Below are 23,623 nucleotides of genomic sequence, written 5' to 3'. Positions count from 1 at the left end.
CTGCTTTTACTCAATAAAGAACATTTATTTCTCAAATCCATTTACTTTATTTAACAAACATAAGTAAAGAGGGAGAACAGAAAGAAAAGGTAACCTTGTTTAAAAGGGGTTGTAAAGTTAGAACAGGAGAAATATTTTCAGCTGTGTAACATAACCGCATTCCAGACCATCAAAGTTCTGTGAATGGGTGGCTTCTGTTACTTGTACCCTCCCCTACCCCCAAGTTAAATGAAAGGGATAATGGACTTTTTGCCCATGCCTCAGGGAACGCTTGGGGGAGGGTGATTCTGCACCAGGTGATGCTATTCTTTCCTCTAATTTTGTCTCCTCTGAATCGGTTTACTTCATCAAACTCGGAATTGCTTTTTTTCCCCATTTCTCAAAATTAGGAAAGAGAGTCCTTTCCTCAACCAGCACAGGCAGCCCATCAGTGCCTTCCACAGATACATCTGGTGAACTGCATGTGAGACACAGTGGCAGCTCACCAGTGAGATGTTTATCTTTGAAAACTCATGGCAATCGGGGGAAGTCCCGGCTGACTGGAAAAAGGCTAATGTAGTGCCCATCTTTAAAAAAGGGAAGGAGGAGCATCCAGGGAACTACAGGCCAGTCAGCCTCTCCTCAGTCCCTGGAAAAATCATGGAGCAGGTCCTCAAGGAATCAATTCTGAAGCACTTAGAGGAGAGGAAAGTGATCAGGAACAGTCAGCATGGATTCACCAAGGGCAAGTCATGCCTGACTAACCTAATTGCCTTCTATGAGGAGATAACTGGCTCTGTGGATAAGGGGGAAGTAGTGGACGTGTTATTCCTTGACTTTAGCAAAGCTTTTGATACCGTCTCCCACAGTATTCTTGCCGGCAAGTTAAAGAAATATGGGCTGGATGAATGGACTATAAGGTAGACAGAAAGCTGGCTAAATTGTCGGGATCAACGGGTAGTGATCAATGGCTCCATGTCTAGTTGGCAGCGGAGTGCCCCAGGGGTCAGTCCTGGGGCCGGTTTTGTTCAATATCTTCATTAATGATCTGGAGGATAGCGTGGACTGAACTCTCAGCAAGTTTGCAGATGACACTAAACTGGGAAGAGTGGTAGATAGGCTGGAGGGTAGGGATAGGATACAGAGGGACCTAGACAAATTAGAGGATTGGGCCAAAAGAAATCTGATGAGGTTCAACAAGGACAAGTGCAGAGTCCTGCACTTAGGACGGAAGAATCCCATGCACTGCTACAGACTAGGGACAGAATGGCTAGGCAGCAGTTCTGCAGAAAAGGAACTAGGCGTTACAGTGGACGAGAAGCTGGATATGAGTCAACAGTGTGCCCTTGTTGCCAAGAAGGCTAACGGCATTTTGGGCTGTATAAGTAGGAGCACTGCCAGCAGATCGAGGGACGTGATCATTCCCCTCTATTTGGCATTGGTGAGGCCTCATCTGGAGTATTGTGTCCAGTTTTGGGCCCCACACTACAAGAAGGATGTGGAGAAATTGGAAAGAGTCCAGCGGAGGGCAACAAAAATGATTAGGGGGCTGGAGCACATGACTTATGAGGAGAGGCTGAGGGAACTGGGATTATTTAGTCTGCAGAAGAAAAGAATGAGGGGGGATTAGCTGCTTTCAACTACCTGAAAGAGGGTTCCAAAGAGGATGGATCTAGACTGTTCTCAGTGGTACCAGATGACAGAACAAGGAGTAATGGTCTCAAGTTGCAGTGGGGGAGGTTTGGATATTAGGAAAAACTTTTTCACTAGGAGGGTGGTGAAGCACTGGAATCGGTTACCTAGGGAGGTGGTGGAATCTCCTTCCTTAGAGGTTTTTAAGGTCAGGCTTGACAAAGCCCTGGCTGGGCTGATTTAGTTGGGGATTGGTCCTATTGTGAGCAGGGGTTGGACTAGATGACCTCCTGAGGTCCCTTCCAACCCTGATATTCTATGATTCTATGTCTTTGCACGAAACAGCTTCCACATATGCCTGGTAACACTATTACAAGCTCCATCAGATCATTTGGATTATAAATACTAGATGTTAAGCACATTTTTATATACATTTTCTTTAACAGTTCCACTTGCTTGAAATTTTCTAGATGATGTTACAGTCCAAACCAAACTTTGACATCTAACTTAGGCTGCTAATTTTAGAGGTTATCTCCTAAACTATGACACAGCCTTAACAACAGATGAACATGTCAATATAGCTCCAGTACAGTATATCTTTTCGCCTATTAGTTTTTTATCTTTATCAGTATGATAATATAATAAACTAAAAGGAAAAATTAAAAAATAAATAAGAAAGCCACAAACCTCTTGACATATGCTTGACGTACCATGGTTTTTTTTTTCTGATACAAAACAAAAACAATTTTGCATATGCTGTTTCCTGTCAGCTCATAGTAAACAGAAACCATTTTTCAATATGAAACCATGGCAACTGAAAATATTTCAGTCAGATTTTAAACATCTAACAGCTCTGAGATTTTCTCATAATTATGTTTACTTGATATTTTGTGCCTTGTTTAGTGGTAAAATTGCACATGCTAGCGACCAGACAGCTAGCTAGCAAACAGAAAAAAAAAGTACTTTGTTTAAAACATCCATTTTATTACAAAACCATTTTCACATAATCGCCAGGTGACACAGATGGATGTCAGCACAGGGAACCAAACAAACAGTGTAATCATAGTGACATCAAAGTTAGCTGGGGAGCACTGGTATGACATATACAATAGGTCCAAAATTTCTACATAGTAGGTATTAACACTGGAGCCCAAGTTTCACTGAAGGAAAAGAAACTGACAAATAACAAAGACAAATAAAGCTTTTGCCTAGGATATAATTTTTTATTTTATTTTTTTTTTAAAGTAAGACCACCAACCCTATGAATCATAAAGAGATCTCAGAGATACATAGGATTCCCTCAAAAATCCTAGAACAAAAGTAAATTCTGAATAAACTATTCCAAGTTCATCTGGCTTTAAAGAAAATTTTACAGCGGAATAGAATACTCCAGGTTGTATAATCTCACTTTTAAACAAAATACTGATGTTAACAAATTTGATTTATTTTTGCATATCAGACTTCCCTAGGGAAAAAAGGTTTAAGTGCCTATGGCATTAATTTTCTCTCAGCTTCTGGGTATTTTAACAGGTTACAATGAAATTCTCTCTACAAAGAAATATGAAAAATTCCTAAAAGCAATCTATTGAATCTGTTGATTCTTTTTATTTGGCTCTTTCTCAGCTACTTGCATGGAGTTGGAAGGTCTACTAACTGACTTCACCAACATTAGCATTTGTTTTTCTTTGATACTTTCCTTTAATTCAATGGCTTTTACAATAGAATGGAAGAAAACAATATCTGGTTACTGAGGTAAGAGGACAACTGGCAGTAGCAAATAAGCATAAAGAACACAAACTGTAACTTTACTCTTCTACAATATCAACCTTAGAAAGAGGACAGTACCAATGAGACAAACCTCAGGTAACTAAAACCAGAAGAGAAATATTATAAGTGACCTGCAAACAAATACTGGGGGCTTCATCCTTAGCTGATGTAAATCAGCACAGGGCTATTGATTTAAATGCATCTATATCGCTTTATACCAGCTGAAGATCTAGGCCTTAGTTTTTAGAATTATATGCTGCACCAGAAAAGGTAACAGCGATGTTTATCATATAACTACTGAAAAACTTCTCTCCACCCCCTCATTTTACACACACTTGCGCTCTGTGACAGCCCAATGCCACACCCAACTTCAGACTGGAGCCACCTACACGGATATAATAGAGCAAACATATTTTAAAATTATATTAATTTGCTTTGTTTCTCTTTAAAAATATCTTTGTATCAAAGGAGCCTTTGATATGTATATAATACTAAGCTCTACAAGTCCTCACTGGTGCTTGGCTCTTTGAGCTGTGGTCCAAGTGTAGACCTGAGCAGTTGTGGGGGGAGCCACAATGGGGCTGTTTGAAGGTCATTGATTCTGAAACTTGTTCTTTGGCAGCCTCAGCCCAAAGTGGTTTAAGGTACGCACAGGTCTCTCCCTCAAATTAGAAACCTTTCTGTCCTTTATTAACAAATGTTTAGAGCTACATGAGTTATGTCTAATATTACTGATGTTTGTAATAGGTTTGATTTTATTTTACCCTTTTCCCTCCCTTTCTTAAATAAGAACATAAGAATGGCTGTACTGGGTCAGACCAAAGGTCCATCCAGCTCAGTACCCTGTCTCAGTGGCCAATGCCAGGTGCCCCAGAGGGAATGAACCTAATAGGTAATGATCAAGTGATCTCTCTCCTGTCATCCATCACCACACTTTGACAAACAGAGGCTAGGGACACCATTTCTTACCCATCCTGGCTAATAGCCATTAATGGACTTAACCTCCATGAATTTAACCAGTTCTCTTTTAAACCCTGTTATAGTCCTAGCCTTCACAACCTCCTCAGGCAAGGAGTTCCACAAGTTGACTGTGCGCTGTGTGAAGAAGAACTTCCTTTTATTTGTTTTAAACCTGCTGCCCATTAATTTCATATGGTGGCCCCTAGTTCTTTTATTTACTTGCTCCCATAATATCTTTTCCTTATTCACTTTCTCCACATCACTCATGATTTTATATACCTCTATCATATCCTCCCTTAGTCTCCTCTTTTCCAAGCTGAAAAGTCCTAGCCTCTTTAATCTCTCCTCATATGGAACCGGTTCCAAACCCCTAATCATTTTAGTTGCCCTTCTCTGAACCGTTTCTAATGCCAGTATATCTTTTTTGAGATGAGGAGACCACATCTGTACACAGTATTCAAGATGTGGGCTTACCATGGATTTATATAAGGGCAATAAAATATTCTCTGTCTTATTCTATATCCCCTTTTTAATTAATCCCAACATCCTGTTTGCTTTTTTGACTGCCGCTGCACACTGTGTGGACGTCTTCAGAGAATTATCCATGACGACTCCAAGATCTTTTTCCTGATTAGTTGTAGCTAAATTAGCCCCTATCATACTGTATGTATAGTTTGGGTTATTTTTCCCAATGTGCATTTCTTTACATTTATCCACACTAAATTTCATGTGCCATTTTATTGACCAATCGCTTAGTTTTGTGAGATCTTTTTGAAGTTCTTCACAGTCTGCTTTGGTCTTAACTATCTTGAGCAGTTTAGTATATTCTGCAAACTTTGCCATCTCACTTTTTACCCCTTTCTCCAGATCATTTATGAATAAGTTGAATAGGATTGATCCTAGGACTGACCCTTTGGGAACACCAGTAGTTACTCCTCTCCATTGTGAAAATTTTCCATTTATTTCTACCCTTTGTTTTCTCTCTTTTAACCAGTTCTTAATTTACGTAAGAGCCTTTGCTGAGGGACCTTGTCAAAGGCTTTCTGGAAATTTAAGTACACTACGTCCACTGGATCCCCCATGTCCACATGTTTGTTGACCCCCTTCAAAAAACTCTAATAGATTAGTAAGACACAATATCCCTTTACATAAGCCATGTTGACTTTTGCCCAACAATTTATGTTCTTCTATGTGTTTGACAATTTTATTCTTTACTATTGTTTCAACTAATTTGCCCGATACTGACATTAGACTTAACGGTCTGTAATTGCCGGGATCGCCTCTAGAGCCCTTTTTAAATACTGGAGTTACATTAGCTATCTTCCAGTCATTGGGTACAGAAGCTGATTTAAAGGACAGGTTACAAACCATAGTTAGTAGTTCCGCAATTTCACATTTGAGTTCTTTCAGAACTCTTGGGTGAATGCCATCTGGTCCTGGTAACTGGTTACTGTTAAGTTTATCAATTAATTCCAAAACCTCCTCTGATGACACCTCAATCTGTGGCAATTCCTCAGATTTGTCACCTACAAAAGTCAGCTCAGGTTTGGGAATCTCCCTAACATCCTCAACCGTTAAGACTGAAGCGAAGAATTAATTTAGTTTCTCCGCAATGACTATCATCTGTAAATGCTCCTTTTGAATCTCGATTGTCCAGGGGCCCCATTGGTTGTTTAGCAGGCTTCCTGCTTCTGATGTACTTAAAAAACATTTTATTACATTTTGAGTTTTTGGGTAGCTGTTCTTCAAACTCCTTTTTGGTTTTTCTTATTACATTTTTACACTTAATTTGGCAGTGTTTATGCTCCTTTCTATTCACCTCACTAGGATTTGACTTCCACTTTTTAAAAGATGCCTTTTTATCTCTCACTGCTTCTTTTAAATGTGTTTTTTTTAAATATGTTCCTACTCCAATGTAAGAAACAGATTCTTGAGATTAATTTTATCTAAAAGGAACACAGGTTCTACAAGAAACAAACAGAATGTTTTACAGATTATAGGAACAACAAGCAATTAAAGTTTCCTCTGAACTAGTACAAAAAACTGATCTTTTTCTGAGCTAGCTACTGAATTTCAGGTGTGTGGAACCTGTGAGAGAACTCGACTGTCCTATATGTGCTGCAAGTAACTTGCAAATTGTCTTAGATGATGTATGCATTTTGTGAATCAGATATATTGTGTGCCTTGACCATAACATATACTTTGTAGAAAATTCTAGTTATCCATTTTTGTCTGTATATACTGCAAACCATTTTGTGGTTGTTACATTGAAATTTTCATATTCTCTCTATTGATCTGATGTATCAGACACTATGCTGTTGTCATAACTATAAAGGGAAGGGTAACAGCCCTCCTGTGTACAATACTATAAAATCCCTCCTGGCCAGAGACACCAAAATCCTTTTACCTGTAAAGGGTTAAGAAGCTCAGGTAACCTGGCTGACACCTGACTCAAAGGACCAATAAAGGGACAAGATACTTTCAAATCTTGGTGGGGGAAAAGGCTTTTGTTTGTGCTCTTTGATTTGGGGGTTGTTCGCTCTTGGGATTAAGAGGGACCGGACATCAATCCATGCTCTCCAAATCTTTCTGAACAAGTCTCTCATATTTCAAACTTGTAAGTAACAGCCAGGCAAGGCGTGTTAGGTTTATCTTTGTTTTCTCAACTTTTAAATGTTCTTTTTGCTAGAGGGTTTACCTCTGTTTGCTGTAACTTTGAACCTAAGGCTAGAGGGGGTTCCTCTGGGCTCTTTAAATCTGATTACCCTGTAAAGTTATTTTCCATCCCGATTTTACAGAGATGATTTTTACCTTTCTCTTTCTTTCTTTAATTAAAAGCCTTCTTTTTAAGAACCCGATTGATTTTTCCTTGATTTAAGATCCAAGGGGGTTGGATCTGGACTCACCAGGAATTGGTGGGGGGAAAGGAGGGGGAATAGTTAATTTCTCCTTGTTTTAAGATCCAAGGGTTTGGATCAGTGTTCACCAGGAAATTGGGGGAGAAGTCTCTCAAGGCTACCCAGGGAAGGGTTATAGTACTTGGGAGGGAAATATTCTGGCGGGGAAGGTAGACAGAGTTTCCCAAATAACTCATAAATAATTTGGGTGGTGGCAGCAAAAGAAGATCTAAGCTGGTAGTTAAGCTTAGAGATTTTCATGCAGGTCCCCACATCTGTACCCTAGAGTTCAGAGTGGGAAAAGAACCTTGACAGCTGTGTTTCCTGTGTTCCTACAATCCTTTGCCTACATTTATTTGATCTAAGTAATTTAAAATGTTGCATGTATAGATGTCTGTGGCAAATGAATATAAATTATTAAAAATCAAAGATCTTCGTTTCAGGACTGCTGGCTAGAATTAAAAATCATTTGATGAAAAGAACCTCTTGCTGAAAAAAGTAAGCGATGATTTCCCTATACTTAATCATAATGGGATTAGTACTATTAATTTTAATATAAAATATTAAACAAATTACATTTATAACATTTTGCATCATCTTTGGTTAAAATCTGATGGCATCCCATTAAAAGATAATTTCCCACATATCTCAACCTCACTCATATTTATACACCCAACAGAAGAGTCCCTGGCTTGCCAGTTACACAAAGGATGACCTGGCCCTATATCTCTGTATCTTCAGATTTGGATGATACAGTTGATAGGCTGTATCAGCATCTAGCAGAGACCAGAATTTGGAGCTGTTAGCTGACAAAGTGAAAAGAGAAAATGTTGGTGACTGGGAGAAACAATTGAAGGAAACGGCAGAGATAGTGGGTGAAATCCTAACCCCACTAAAGTCAGTGGGGCCAGGAATTTACCCAATATCTTTACTTTCATTTTAAGATCAACAGGCCCAGTTAAATTGCACCCAAAAGTATGAAAAGAGTGGACTGAGGAGCCCTCCTGCCCACTGATGTTAATTTTTAATAAATCTTGGCATACCAGGGAAATTCCAGAAGACTGGAAAAGTGCTATTGCCATACTGACATTCAAAAAGGTTAAACAGGATGACCTGGATATTATAGGCGAGTTACCCTGACATCAAGCTTAGGGAAAACAATGGAAAAACTGATACATCATTTAGTCAAAGGATGGGAATACAATTAATGCCTGTCAACATGGTTTCATGGAAAATACCTCATATAAAACCTCATTTTTGATGCGATACATTTGGTCTGTCTCCCTTTTGCACCTCTTCCCACCAACATTTATCACTAATTGGAACATACTATAAACTTTCACTCACTTCTTACAGTTGAGCTCACAATTAGGGTAACATTTCTAGACCCAATTATCACAACAAGGCCTACACGGAATACTGACCAAATGTTTCAGAAATCACTGATAAATCAAAAAGTTGCAGACAGATGGAGTCCAAATTAGTCCTGGAGCTGGAATCAGACCAAGAATCTAAGAACGGTCATATAGGACCAGACCAATGGTCCATCTAGCCCAGTATCTGGTCTTCCAACAGTGGCTGATGCCAGATGCTTCAGAGGGAGTGAACAGAGCAGTTTCCAGTCCCACCTTTGGGAACTCAGAGGTTTAGGGACAACCAAAAAAGGAGATAGTCAGTCTTCAAGAGGAGCATGAAAAATTATGTATGGAGCCCTGCTTGTACCACATTACAAAACTCCTCTATTTGGCATTGAGGATATAAGCATTCATTCCCTACAGAAGGCACCATTGGGACTTTGAAGCACCAATAACAGAACTCAGCTAAGTGACTTAAAGACTGAAATGAGAACATTCATCATCAGAATGCAGCTGACAAACTTTGATACACTGGCCCCTGCCACACACATCTGAAAAGGTGATTACAGAAACAGCACCTTACAAATTGAGAGAGAAAATAATGGATTTCTGTTAGTGTACCTGCAACTGGAGAGGCCTGAACCAAAGTACTGACACTTCTAGAGATCAAACATAAAACTACTATAAAGTGGGTGCACAACTGGTTGAAAAATTGTACTTAAAGAATAGTTGTCAATGATTTGCTGTCAAATTGGAAGGGTGTATGTGGCTAAGTCCAGCAAGGTATGTCTGGGGTCCGGTACCATTCAATATTTTCATTAATGACTTGGATAATGGAGTGGAGAGTATTTTTTATAAAATCTGCGGATGACATCAAGAGATTAAGGTTAGGTATTAGGAAAAACTTTCTAGCTATAAGGATAGCTAAGCATTGGAACAGATTACTGTCAGGCCCCATGGGTCTTGAATGTGGGTCCTGTGGGGGTACTGGGAGCCATCATACTCCAATCCTCCACCTCCTGCTCACAAACAGCAGCTGGGACCGGGGTCCATGAAGTCCAACTGGGGCCTGTCCTCTGACTGAGAGGCCTATTTAAGCCAGAGGAGGAAACAGGAATTTGTCTGTACAAATGTGCTCTGCCCTGCTGGTCTGCTGTTTACCTGTTCCTGTCATCTGATCCCTGACCCCCTGGTATTCTGACTTGGCCTGACTCTTGGTAACTGACGCTTGATCCCTGCCCTCTGGTTTGTCTCTCAAGTCTGATCTCCTGGTATTCCAATATGGCCTGAATCCTGGCATTTGGCTCCTGGACCTTTGGCCCTCACCGGACACTAAACCCTAGACCAGGCCACCTATGTTACAGTCCTGACAGTTATCAAGGAAGGTTGTGGAATCTCCATCATTGGAGATTTTTAAGAACAGGTTAGACAAACACCTGTCAGGGATGGTCTAGGCATACATGGTCCTGCCTCAGTATGGGGATTTAAACTAGACAAGCTCTTAAGGTCCCTTCCTGCTCTATATTTCTATGATTCTATGTTGAGGTGCCTTGATGTGAGACACCAATATCCAAAACTTTAAAGATGCTGGGGTGCAGGGTACTGAGCTCCTGAGACATCACAGTGAGATCTGCAGAGGCATCATGGTGCTTGGCCTCTGAGGCCCCAGAGTATTTGAACTTTTGAGGAGCTGGAACACCAAGGCACCGAGTTACTGAGCTGCCGAGCTCTACAAACACTGGAGTCCTGAGCAGCCAAAATGCAGAACTCCACAGATACCAGCACTCTGAGCCCCTTAGATGCTTCAGCTCTGATCTCCACAGGCAACAGGGCACCCAGCTCTTTGAGGTGTCAAAGACACAGGAATATCAATTACCACTGGTGGTGGATCAACCCTAAGGGTGAGAGGACTTTAATCTGCACATGAGGCACTTGGTGCCAAGCTTTTTGAAGCAACCAAGGTGCTTTACTACTCAACCCACCAATCACCACTGGCATTAAGGCTCTGAAAACCCCAGATACTGCTCTGCTCTGTTCAGAGGCACCAGAGAACCTAAGGTGACAAAGCACTGAACTCTGGATGTTCCAAAAAGATGAGGTCTTGAGTCATCAAGGTGCCAAATTTCCAAGGCACTAAGGTATGAACCACCCATGTTGCCAAGTTCAAATCTCTAGTGGCACAGAAGGTAAAATTTCAAATAGGCACCAGGGAACTCAAGGCACTTGAAGCACTGAGCCCCTGAAGAATGGAGTCCAATGAGCATCAGGATTCTCCATTCCCCATAAGTGTTATTACAGCACCCGATGCACATTGCTAAATTATTACAATTTATAATTTAAGTACTGACTGTGTGGTCAGTGCTGTACAAGATAGCTTTTATATAAGTGAAAAGAGATAATCGAAGTTTTGTTTTTTTCCTGTTTTTGCCACTGGAAGGGAGAATTCATAGCCATCTTATTTATTAGTAGTAGTAGTAACAACAGTAGTTTCTACAAACTCTAAAATGAACCAGGATGCAATATTTCACAGAAATCAACTGACTATACAAGAATACAAATAATTTCCTTTTGGACATCATTCAGAGGACCTCTTTGAATCTCTATCACAAGATTTGAAATGTCAAAAAATAGCAAATCCAGGCATTACTGTTAATAGAGCAAATTACATCTACTGTACAAATGTTTTAGAAACAAACTTACTTCAAACCAAAACTGAAGAGTAGAGTCAGCCACAGACTCAGAAAATAGGCGCAGAACCAGCCAAAACAGGAACTGTTGAACTGGAAGGGAGGGAGTAAAATGAGGCCAAGCTGGGGCCACTGCTACCCCTACGCCCATCCCCAGCACCTCTCTGAACCGAGAACTGTGCAAACGAAACACACCCACAAACAGACTGGTGCTTCCCCTCTCACCTGCCATATGTACTTGGGAGAAAACTGTAGAGAGGAGCCAGCCACAGACTCCAGCCAGTAGGGTCAGACGCAGCCAAAGCAGGGACCTTTGATACTCTGGACTTTCGGCAAAAGTACAATTTTGACTGGACTTTCTCTGCCCTTTGATGACTGGTTGTTTATTCCAACCCTCTCCTTCCTCCTGGTCTCTTCACCTCAGCTTCACTCCACACCTGCTTCTCTTACCCTCTTCTCCTCACTCTGTCCCTCTCACCCACTTCCCTTCCCTATCCTAAGTAAACCCACTCCAAATAAAAATCATGGAACTAACATGTTTGGCTTAATGGAAAAAAAACATGAGAAGATATGAGGGAATACAACCCATTCGGGGGGGGAGGGGGGAGTGGCAAACAGAAGAGAAAGAAAAGCTTTTGGCGACAAAATGGAGGAAGGAAAATCAACATCAAAGATATTGGAAAGCTTAGATAACCCCACTCTTCACATTACCTTTCTAAACTACATACACATCTTCCATGGTTCAACTTTAATTGATTTCAGTAAAAAATATTTTCTCTGTAGCTTTCTTGTATATTGCTCTCCTCTCGTTGCTTCTCTGTTCTTCCTTTTATTTGTCACTTAGTTCCTCTAGTCTCCCTCTGTCCTCCCCAACTTGTTTTCCTGCTAATAACAAGTTATCATCAGTACTGAGGGAACCATCACATTTAAATGATCTTCTACAATAAGGAATTAAGAAAACTGCTATTGAGTGATCAGATGTTTCTCCAAATAAAACTTTTGAGTTGCAAAACTGACTTGAAAATATCATGAGAAAAGCCTCTTGGAGTTTTAGTACTTTCATTTCTGGCAAGAACTAGAAAGTGTAGAAAGGAGCAAAGATTAAATAATGAAAAACAATGTATATAAAACTTTTCAAATGTCTTGATTTGGACAACAGGATAAAGTTCAAGTTAATTTTTATTTTCTTCCAATGATACAGCAAAAAATAATTGGTAAATAATTAAACAAGCTAAGTGGTCTATAAACATGTACACTGGACATGCTGGAACACTTTACAATAGATAGAAATGTCCTGAAGACTGTAGCTTGTTGTTAAATGCATATAAATATTAAATGTTTTTCATCTTGCAGGATTAAAAACAAGGTGTAAAGATTTTTAAGCCATATGGGAAAGGAAGATTTAGTCAATATCTCAGTGAGCATTAAATATGAACATAAGTGAATACTAACTTGACCTTCAAATTTCTAATGCTTTTTAAAATCTGATTCAACAGCTAGGAAATTTTCAAAAAATGCAGCCAAAAAACATTGTACTTCCAAAAATTTGGGATAGCATCAAATGCTTTTAGAAACTGTTCACTTACAGTACAGAAATTTTTTCTAAATTTTGATGTTACCAAGAGCATAATAAATAACCTTAAGATATGCACCCTTTTCTCTCTTACCTCATCCTCTTAACAGAATACAATTGGTGGTAGAGAAGATGAAGCAAAACACACCTGATGAGGAAGTGCAAAGTAAGATAATGTTTTATTGTCTTCAAATGAAAACTAGCAATGAACCACGCAGGGGATGGGACACAGTTTTGAAGCTTAATTTTAACTTCCCAGCTTCCAAAAACATTTTTCTGCTTTGAAGCTATTCAGTCTTCTACTGTACCCACTCACCCAATGATTTTCCCCATGATGAATCGACTCTTCTGATACAGTAATTTTCCACAGTGATCAAAAGAATAATCTTAAAAACATGCTTATATAGTACAGTCAGGGACTGGCAGCCAGTAGGACTGGTAAGATGGCTGTCAATTCTTCACAAAACTCTGGTAACGGGTGTCTGAAGCCTCAACAGATGTTTTAAACAAAGCTTCAAAACCAGGCAATCTGTTAAGGTTTGGTAAAACTTCTCTGGCATAAATGGTAACATTCACTTGACCAACATCTCAGACCACTCTAGATGTCTATTGTTCTTCAAGTGTTCTGCTCAATGTCCAGTATCTAAATAGGAAAAAAAATTAGAAGCAGGAAATACTGATTCCAAGTACAAATTCTTCTAATGTTTTATTAGAAGACCACTATCTACTAGTGACTTATTTGAATTTATTAAATCTATTTGGATTGACAGTTGAAAAATCTGAAGATCACCACAAATAAAAGCATTGCATGTTGATGTGCATTCCCAAGAACCCATAATTTAAATGGTTCAGTAGTCTGCTTCTTCAATTCTGTCTTAGTTTTTGTCACAGATATTTTTCTTAAAAAATACTGCTGTTCCAGCAACAACATCAACTGGATTAAAGACACTATGGCTCATTGATTATAAGATAAATGCATAATATGACTGCAGCCGACTAAAGGCTTTGCTACATAATAAATAAAAACACAGTACTTTTACAGCATTTTTCATCAGTAGTTCTCAAGGCTTTATAAAAGAGTTGTATTATTCCCATTGTATAAATGGGGAATTGAGGCACATAAAGGTTAAATGACTTGTCTAAGATCACTAAGCATGTCAGTGACAGAACCCAGAATAGAACACAGCTTTCCTGACTCAAAGTCCTACATTCACTATATGCTTCCTCCATAAGGCAAGTTTCTCCAAAAGAAAAAGTCTACTGAGTATATTCAAACTTTGCCAGAATATAAGCGACTAAATATTTCAGAAAGCTGCTGCGTAGAAGCATATGTCATCAAGTAATGTAAAATAATCATTATGATCATACCACCTATAGCTATCTTCCATTATAAAAATTGTCTTTTGGATTATCATCAAATAAATAAGACCATTTTACAATAAGGATAAAAGTGGTGCCAGAGTATTTTCATCAAAAACTTTAGGCCCAATATCTAGACAGTGTGTTATACTTGGTGCAAATATACTTTGTTATAGTGACAATATAAAGGGAAGGAGGGAAAAAATCCATTAAGAGCTTAGATATACCATAAGATGCACTTGAAGCATGCATGGCAAAGTTCATATTACCAACGTGGAGCCAATTCCTTACATTTGCATCTGTGATGATTAACTGGTCCCTGATGATCCAGGAAAGGCACCCCTATGGAAAGATCATGAGGATGCTTCCATCATATTAGGAAGTCCTGGATTACTGAAGTTGGGATGCTCTTGGCCTGTAGGACCTTCATGTGGGGCTCACTGAGCCAAGAGGAGGAGAAGCAGGGCCAAATGTGCTTCCTAATGTATGAAGGATAACATGACACAAAGCATCTGGAGGATCTCTTTGATCAGATAGTCATCTGATTTCCCAATGTGAGTTACGGAAAGAAAGGCCTTCTTAATTCTAGGGTAGGTTGAAGACAACTCAAATGGAACTATTTCTGGGAGGGGACAAGTTCACTCTTCTTGATGTTTATTAAAAAAACTCCCAGGCAATTAAGCAGCTCCACTGACTTCTGAACCTCTTCCCCCTCCACCCCCCAAGCCTCTACAATTGACAGAGCCTTTCAAGACACTTTCTCAGAGTCCTCTATAAGATAAGACAGGACTTGCTCTATAAGCAAGTGAGCTGGGGAGGCTCTTCCTCTCTTGGAAGCACCCACTTCAGAATTTTCTTGAAACAGAAAGGATCATGGTCACTTCATAGTCCATGCAATGCACTGTTTGCTACTTCAGTCCTATTGTCACTGGCCACAGCTGTAGGAACCTGTCTCACCATGAAGGTTTCAGTGTTGTTGTAGCCATGCTAATTCCAGGATATTAGAGAGAGTCAAGATGGGTGAGGTAATATGTTTTACTGGACTAACTTCTGCTGGTGAAGAGACAAGCTTTTGAGCATTCACCATGAAGAAGCAGATAACTGAGGCTAAGAAAGCTGTTGGTAGGAAGGATTCTGCCAAAAGTCTAGAAACCAGGCAGAGGGTGGAGCTGCCTGCAACAATGTAATAATGTGCAACAGCTCAGATCTCAGTATGGGCTCCTCTCACACTGCAAATTTGATAGCAACTGTACCACAGCACAACAAAAAAGAAAACTGTGTGCCAACACAACAATATATTGCAAAAGGGAACTCAGGGACAGGATAGGAGGCAGGGAGATTGGGAAGTACTCATTCACTCTTAAGAAAATTAGACGTTACAGAAAAGTAATCATGCAAGCTTTTCTCCTCCCATCACCCCTATTATGCAGTCTAGATAATGCAGTGGCAGACTTATTTGCCATTCTCAAGTAATGTCATGATCCTCTTTACTGATTCAAATAGAGTTCAAGGAATACTATAATCTCTGCAGCCTAATAATGATGTCGTGTTACATACAATTTTGATTATTTCTCACTCAACTTCCTTTGAATAGCAATACAACAGTAACAGCAAACTTCATTTTTACCTACAAAAAGGGTTTATGAAACTTACACTACTACTACTAAGAAGTGGTCATGATCTGGTAAGTGTTCATTCAATTCTATTGAATTCTTCCTGGAAATAGAACAGTAAGAACTCAATTTATAAGGAAGTCAGTTTTGCAGATATTTTGTAGTATGGTGATTATCTGGATCACTTTACAGATAACAATGATATGGGCAAATCTGGTTTTATCTATAAACATGTACAATTGTATATCTATCCAAAGTGTTAATTAATTTCATTATTTGTGTGTGCATAGTTTCTGACAGACAGAATAAATGCCTTTTGTATTTATCTTCTGCCAGGCTAATATGTTCTTGTACCATTTTAGAGACCCACAAACAGTCTTTATTGAGCACCATATTGACAGAAGAAAAAACACAGTAACTTTTCACTCAGGTGCTTCCAAAGGCACTGAAGCGATGCAAGTGCGTAAAGCTGCATGAACCTATTATAAATCATAAGAAGAAATGCCACACACAAGAGTACAAACAATTCCCAAAGGGGACAAAGAACCAGCAAACTGGGAAGATCTGACACAAACATGAAAGTCACAGAACTACATGAAAACAAACGTTAGAAAACTATAAAAAAGAGAGGATTGTTTTAACTTGTGCTACCACATAAGCACAAATGAACCTAAAGCCAACCTTGCCAACACTATCAAACAAATTTTTACAAAAGTATGAACCATTCTTGATTGATCTCTATAATAAATTACGTACAAAAAACTACATTAGAAGAGTGTTATTTAAGTTGCAAAGTTAGGAAACGCCATTTATGGTGGTCTATGCAACCTTAATTTAGCTATTACACATACTACCGGCACACTAAATGAGGCAGTGTTCCCATAGAAAAAAATAATATGTGATCATGCAATTAAAGATGACAATGCATATGCACAAGGGGGTCAAATTAAGGTCACCTGGGCAACCATAAGCTTGGCATTTCTTAACTTTTGAATGCTTGGCTTTATTACCTAAATTATGTTATTTTAATGTAGTTGTTTTGTATGTAATTTCCTAGGGCTCTTTAAAAGACAAAGGTAAAAATCAAATTTTATTATATACAACTTCCTATCATGAATCATCAGCAGGCTTTGAACCTTCAACATTACGGTACTGATCTTTACACTTCAGCTACAGGACTAACTCCATTGGCAACTGGGGAAGATTGTTTTCCCAGAGTGACAGGATAAGTTGCTGGCACTGTGTACTGGGTGCAAGGGGTGGTCAGGGAATCTGATTCAGCTCTCTCTCATTTCCTCACCCCAACACGATGGAGAACTCTTGCCCCATGTGGTGCCTTCAGAGGGGGAAATAAATAACTGGAGCCAGATACTGGGACAGGGAGGGGAAAGGAAAGGAGGGATAGAAGCAAACCTGCCTTGACTTTCTCTCGCCTCACCTCACTAGTAGAGGAGGGAGCTTCTGTCCCAAATGGTGCCCTAGGATGGGGGGGGAGGGGCCTGTATGCTGGGGTCTCATGCCGCATCTGGAGAGAATGAGGTTGGGTTTGTTAGGGGAAAGCCCACCCTGGCTCTCATCACTCTCCTTTCTCTCCCCCCCCCCACACCCATCTACTTACAGCTGCTGTGACAGTTCCCAGCATTCCCAGTACAGTGGCTGCTGCTTTTACAACTCAGCTAAATTTGCATAGAATTTCACAGGACAAAGAAATGTTACTGCTATAGCCTCAGAGGTTTCTTCCTTCTGAATATCAAAGAACTTCTGCAAATAATGGAAGTGTTGAGGTTTCTCAAAGAAAAGGTCACAAGAACCCTTTATAATGGAAAATGTTAGGTAATCTAAATATAGGGATAACTACCAGCACTAAGCCTCAGCTTTCTTCAGTATCCAAATGTATACTTTCTCGTTCCAGTCACCATCAGTCTCTTTTCATATTGAGAATTAGCCTCTGATATCTACTCTTTGCTTCCCAGCTTTTAAATACTTTCAAAACTCCTTGACAAGAACTTACCTTTCACCCCATGGTAACCAAGTTACCTTCAGACCTTAAAAGATGTATGAAATAAATTAAATTATATCTATTTGACACTACCAAATCACCAAGATAAGCTGCTATGATTCTGCAGAATATTATCCAGGAACCTTATAGGACCTAAGATCAGAAAATCAAAAGGGCTATAGAAATACGGTTTTGTACATTCTGTTGTTCTGTGTTATCTTTTAGGCTACAATGTATTTCCATATGACTATATCATACTCTTGCTTTAGCATTCAACCAGTGAACTGGAGAATAAGAAGGGGATGTGAAATATAAAAATAAAGAAGCCTCTCTCAGTTAGGGTGACCAGATGTCCCAATTTTATAGGAACAGTCACAATATTTGGGGCTTTTTCTTATATAGGTGCCTATTACCCCCCATCCCCTGTCCCGAGTTTTCACACTTTCTATCTGGTCACCCTTTTCACTCACACACACACACACACACACACACACACACACACACACACACACACACACACACACAGAAAAATGAGAACGAACAAAGAGAGGACAGTGACAGAAAATGACAAGAAAAATATGAACTGAATTTTTTTTTTTTAATAGCAACTGGGCTAGGCACAATACAAGGAGACAGATGTTCCACAGAATGCCAGACTATCAACAAAAATTGTGGCAACTAGACAAATGTAAACATGTCACCTTCCCTACCCCACCCCCACCCCTCACTACCGTGAATGGCACAGCTGAATACAATACTGAATCATCTACAACCCCTGGAACCCATCTCCCACAAATTCACAATCCTCCTGACTTAGGGCTTGACTACACAAGAAAGTATTACTAGTTATAATGTATAGTTAAACAGACAGTTATACCAGTTGTGACCCAAGAATCCCATAATGCTACCTTGCAAAGGGGTTCATAGGAGTTACAGGGGTCTCCTCAGTCTGGCATATACATTCTAGTTCAGCAAAGAATATCATGTGACGTCTCAAAATAAAAATGGTGTCACACTAGTCATCAATGATTGCGAACTCATGTCTGAATGTTATGCAAGGATATATATACATATATATACACACACACACACACACACACACACACTGCACATTATATTCTTTATTTTTGGGTGTAGGGTCTAGTCACCAGCAAAGCTGAAAAAAAGGTTTTTCTGTCAGACAAGAAAGGTTAATCTGTCTGGTTGTTTACATGTAATCTAAATATTGTATGGTTCACAATGGTCTAATCTCATCAGTTTAATCTGAATGCTAATGAAGGATTGTAAAAACTTCCAACAGAAAAGTAACAGGAAGATACAAGGGTGGGGGAGAAAACCCTATCTTGAGGTGCACATCAAAGATTTGCTCCATTATATTTGAAGGACACAAAATACCCTGTCATCCTTCACCTGGGAAATAAACGGACAGCACGTTTTCTTCACGAAAGAGGGGTCTCAACTAGATTTGGGCCTAATCGGGTAAAGAATGTGAGCGAAGCCAAACAGCAAAAATTAAGATGTTTCTACACCAATGCGAGGAGCCTAGGTAACAAAATGGAGGAACTAGAGTTACTGATGCAGGAAGTGAAACCAGATATTATAGGGATAACAGAAACATGGTGGAATAGTGGTCATGACTGGAGTACTGGTCCAGGTATTGAAGGGTATGTGCTGTTTAGGAAAGACAGAAATAAAGGCAAAGGTGGTGAAGTAGCATTGTATATCAATGATGAGGTAGACTGTAAAGAAGTAAGAAGGGATGGAATGGATAAGACAGTCAATCTAGGCAAAAATCACATTGGGGAAGAAAGCTACTAGAGCCTCCCCTAGGATGGTTCTTGGGGTGTGCTGTAGACCACCGGGATCTGATTTTGATATGGATAGAGACCTCTTTAATGTTTTTAATGAAGTAAATACTAATGGGAATTGTGTGATCATGGGAGACTAACTTCCCAGATATAGCCTGGAGGACAAGTGCTAGTAATAATAATAGAGCTCCGATTTTCCTGGATGCGACAGCTGATGGATTCCTTCACAAAGTAATTGCTGAACCAACAAGAGAGGATGCCATTTTAGATTTGGTTTTGGTGAGTAGTGAGGACCTCATAACAGAAATGGTTGTAGGGGACAATCTTGGTTCGAGTGATCATGAACTAATACAGTTTAAACTAAATGGAAGGATAAACAGAAATAGATCTGTGACTAGGGTTTTTGATTTCAAAAGGGCTAACTTTACAAAATTAAGGAAATCAGTTAGGGAAGTGGATTGGACTGAAGAACTTGTGGAGCTAAAGGTGGAGGTGGCCTGGAATTACTTCAAGTCAAAGTTGCAGAAACTATCAGAAGCCTGCATCCCAAGAAAGGGGAAAAAATTCATAGGTAGGAATTGTAGACCAAGCTGGATGAGCAAGCATCTCAGAGAGGTGATTAAGAAAAAGCAGAAAGCCTACAAGGAGTGGAAGATGGGAGGGATCAGCAAGGAAAACTACCTTATTGAGGTCAGAACATGTAGGGATAAAGTGAGAAAGGCCAAAAAGCCATGTAGAGTTGGACCTTGCAAAGGGAATTAAAACCAATAGTGAAAGGTTCAATAGCCATATAAATAAGATGAAAAGAGAGAAAGAAGAAGTGGGACTGCTAAACACTGAGGATAGAGTGGAGGTTAAAGATAATCTAGGCATGGCCCAATATCTAAACAAATACTTTGCCTCAGTCTTTAATGAGACTAATGAGGGACAATGGTAGGATGACAAATGGGAATGAGGATATGGAAATAGATATTACCACAGCCGAGGTAGAAGCCAAACTCGAACAGATTAATGGGACTAAATCAGCGGGCCCAGATAATCTTCATCCAAGAATATTAAAGGAACTGGCACGTGAAATTGCAAGCCCATCAGCAAGAATTTTTAATGAATCTGTAAACTCAGGGGTTGTACCATATGACTGGAGAATTGCTAACATAGTTCCTATTTTTAAGAAAGGGAAAAAAAACTGATCCAGGTAAATTACAGGCCTGTTAGTTGGACATCTATAGTATGCAAGGTCTTGGGAAAAAATTTCAAGGAGAAAGTAGTTAAGGAAATTGAGGTCAATGATAATTGGGACAAAATACAACATGTTTTTACAAAAGATAGATCGTGCAAAACCAACCTGATCTCCTTCTTTGAGAAGGTAACAGACTTTTTAGACAAAGGAAATGCAGTGGATCTAATTTACCTTGATTTCAGTAAGGCATCTGATACGGTTCCACATGGGGAATTATTAGCTAAATTGGAAAAGATGGGGCTCAATATGAAAATTGAAAGGAGGGAAAAGGAACTGGTTAAGGGGGAGACTACAGCGGGTCATACTGAAAGGTGAACTGTCAGGCTGGAGGGAGGTAACTAGTGGAGTTCCTCAGGGATCGGTTTTGGGACCAATCTTATTTAATCTTTTTATTACTGACCTTGGCACAAAAAGGAATATGCTAATAAAGTTTGCAGATGACACAAAGCTGGGAGATATTGCCAATACATAGAAGGGCCGGGATATCATACAGGAAGATCTGGATGACCTTGTAAACTGGAGTAATAGTAATAGGATGAAATTTAACAGTGAAAAGTGCAAGGTCATGCATTTAGGAATTAATAACAAGAATTTTTGTTATAAACTGGGGATGCATCAGTTGGAAGTAACAGAGGAGGAGAAGGGTCTCGGAGTATTGGTTGATCACAGGATGACTACGAGCCGCCAATGTGATATGGCCGTGAAAAAAGCTAATGCGGTCTTGGGATCCATCAGGCGAGGTATTTCCAGTAGAGATAAGGAGGTGTTAGTACCCTTATACAAGGCACTAGTGAGACCTCATCTGGAATACTGTGTGCAGTTCAGGTCTCCTATGTTTAAGAAGGATGAATTCAAACTGGAACAGGTACAGAGAAGGGCTACTAGGATGATCCGAGGAATGGAAAACCTGTCTTAAGAAAGGAGATTCAGCCCTGGTCTACACGACGAGTTTAGGTCGAATTTAGCAGCATTAGATCGATTTAACTCTGCACCCATCCACACGACCAAGCCTTTTTGTCGATTTAAAGGGCTCTTAAAATCGAGTTCTGTACTCCTCCGTGGTGAGGGGTTTAGTGCTATAATCAACCTTGCTGGGTCAAATTTGGGGTAGCGTGGATGCAATTTGATGGTATTGGCCTCCGGGAGCTATCCCAGAGTGCTCCATTGTGACCGCTCTGGACAGCGCTCTCAACTCAGATGCACTGGCCAGGTAGACAGGAAAAGCCCCGGGAACTTTTGAATTTCATTTCCTGTTTGGCGAGCGTGGCGAGCTGATCAACACAGGTGACCATGCAGAGCTCATCAGCACAGGTGACCATGGAGTCCCAGAATCGCAAAAGAGCTCCAGAATGGATCGAATGGGAGGTCCTGGATCTGATCACTGTATGGGGAGAAGAATGCAGGCAGAACTCCGTTCCAAAAGATGAAATGCCAATATATTTGCCAAAATCTCTAAGGGCATGATGGACAGAGGCTACAACAGGAACATACAGCAGTGCCGCGTCAAAGTTAAGGAGCTGAGGCAAGCCTACCAAAAAACAAAGGATGCAAACGGTCGCTCCGGGTCAGAGCCCCATACATGCCGGTTCTATGATGAGCTGCATGCAATTCTGGGGGTGGCCCCTATCACTACCCCACCACTGTCCACGGACACCTGCAAGAGGGGAGTCTCATGCAACAGGGATGAGAAGTTTGAAGATGAGGAGGAGGTGGTGGTTGAGGATAGCGCACAGCAGGCAAGCGCAAAATCCTTTCTCCCCGACAGCCAGGAGCTGTTCATCACCCTGGAGCCAATACCCTCCCAAGGCAGGCTCCCAGACCATGAAGCCGGAGAAGGAACCTCTGGTGAGTGTACCTTTGTAAATATAATACAGGGTTTAAAAGCAAGCATGTTTAATGATTAATTTACCCCAGGCCAAGACAGTACCAAGTAGTCTGGAATCATTGCAGAACAAAACCTTGCAGCAAATGGGCCTGGGCTTTGGCTGTTTGCCTTTGGCTGAAAATGAATCATCCCCCGTTAGCCATGCGGTGGGGGGGAGGCCCATTCATGGCTGACCGGGATCTTCCCTGATACTAGCCACGTGATGGGGTGTGTGTGTTTGTGTGTGAAGCGATCATCCCAGAGAATTAGGGTAGGGGGAGGGTTTGGATTGTGCTGCACATTCACCCTAAAACTGCAGTCCCTCATTTTAAATCGCCAACCCAACAGGCTTTGCTTGGTATGGAAAAGGAGGGTGCTGCTGTTTGAAACCGTTCCCACATGTTATGAAGGTTGAAGAAACCGAAACCCTTTGCCTTACCATGGCTGCCTGCAAGCCGAATTCTGTTGCCCAGCCAAGTGTGTGTGATGTCTCACACCAAATCGGCAGGCACTCAATATAAGAGGCAAAATGCAACCTTGTAGCAAAAGCACTTGCTATGTAATATGAATCGCTTGATTCAGTGTGAAAGAGTCTTCCATTTGTTCTCTAAAATGTATCTTTTTAAATACTACTCTCCCTTTTTTTCCTCCTGCAGCTGCAAATATTTCTACCCTCCCCCTATCATCTCCGTCCCAGAGGCTAGCACAGATTAGAAAGCGAAAAAAACACACGCGCGATGAGATGTTCTCAGAGCTCATGCAGTCCTTCCGCACTGAAAGAGCTCAACAGTATGCCTGGAGGCAAACAATGGCAGAGTCCAGAAAAGCGTTAAATGAACGCGATGAGAGGAGGGAGGAGCATGCTGAGAGGAGGCAGGATGCAATGCTGA

At 40.3% G+C, this 23,623-nt stretch overlaps 1 protein-coding gene across 7 annotated transcripts in view; it reads right to left on the bottom strand.

Moving 5' to 3' along the window:
* FUT8 (fucosyltransferase 8) overlaps window positions 1–23,623 on the bottom strand; it is a 241,304-nt gene that overhangs the window by 78,690 nt on the left and 138,991 nt on the right. Inside the window, exon 1 of one of the 7 annotated variants that reach the window (XM_054027432.1) lies at window positions 11,503–11,571. The exons of 5 other annotated variants lie outside the window; for them this stretch is intronic. The gene's annotated coding sequence lies outside the window, so the exon portion shown is untranslated. Of the gene's footprint in view, window positions 1–11,290; window positions 11,389–11,502; window positions 11,572–23,623 lie in introns of those variants that run through there. One more of the 7 variants, XM_054027430.1, reaches the window with a different exon arrangement.

Source organism: Malaclemys terrapin, chromosome 4 (assembly GCF_027887155.1).
Source record: "Malaclemys terrapin pileata isolate rMalTer1 chromosome 4, rMalTer1.hap1, whole genome shotgun sequence".
In the NCBI taxonomy this organism is placed as follows: domain Eukaryota; kingdom Metazoa; phylum Chordata; order Testudines; family Emydidae; genus Malaclemys; species Malaclemys terrapin.
This window is presented reverse-complemented; position numbering and strand designations above follow the sequence as displayed.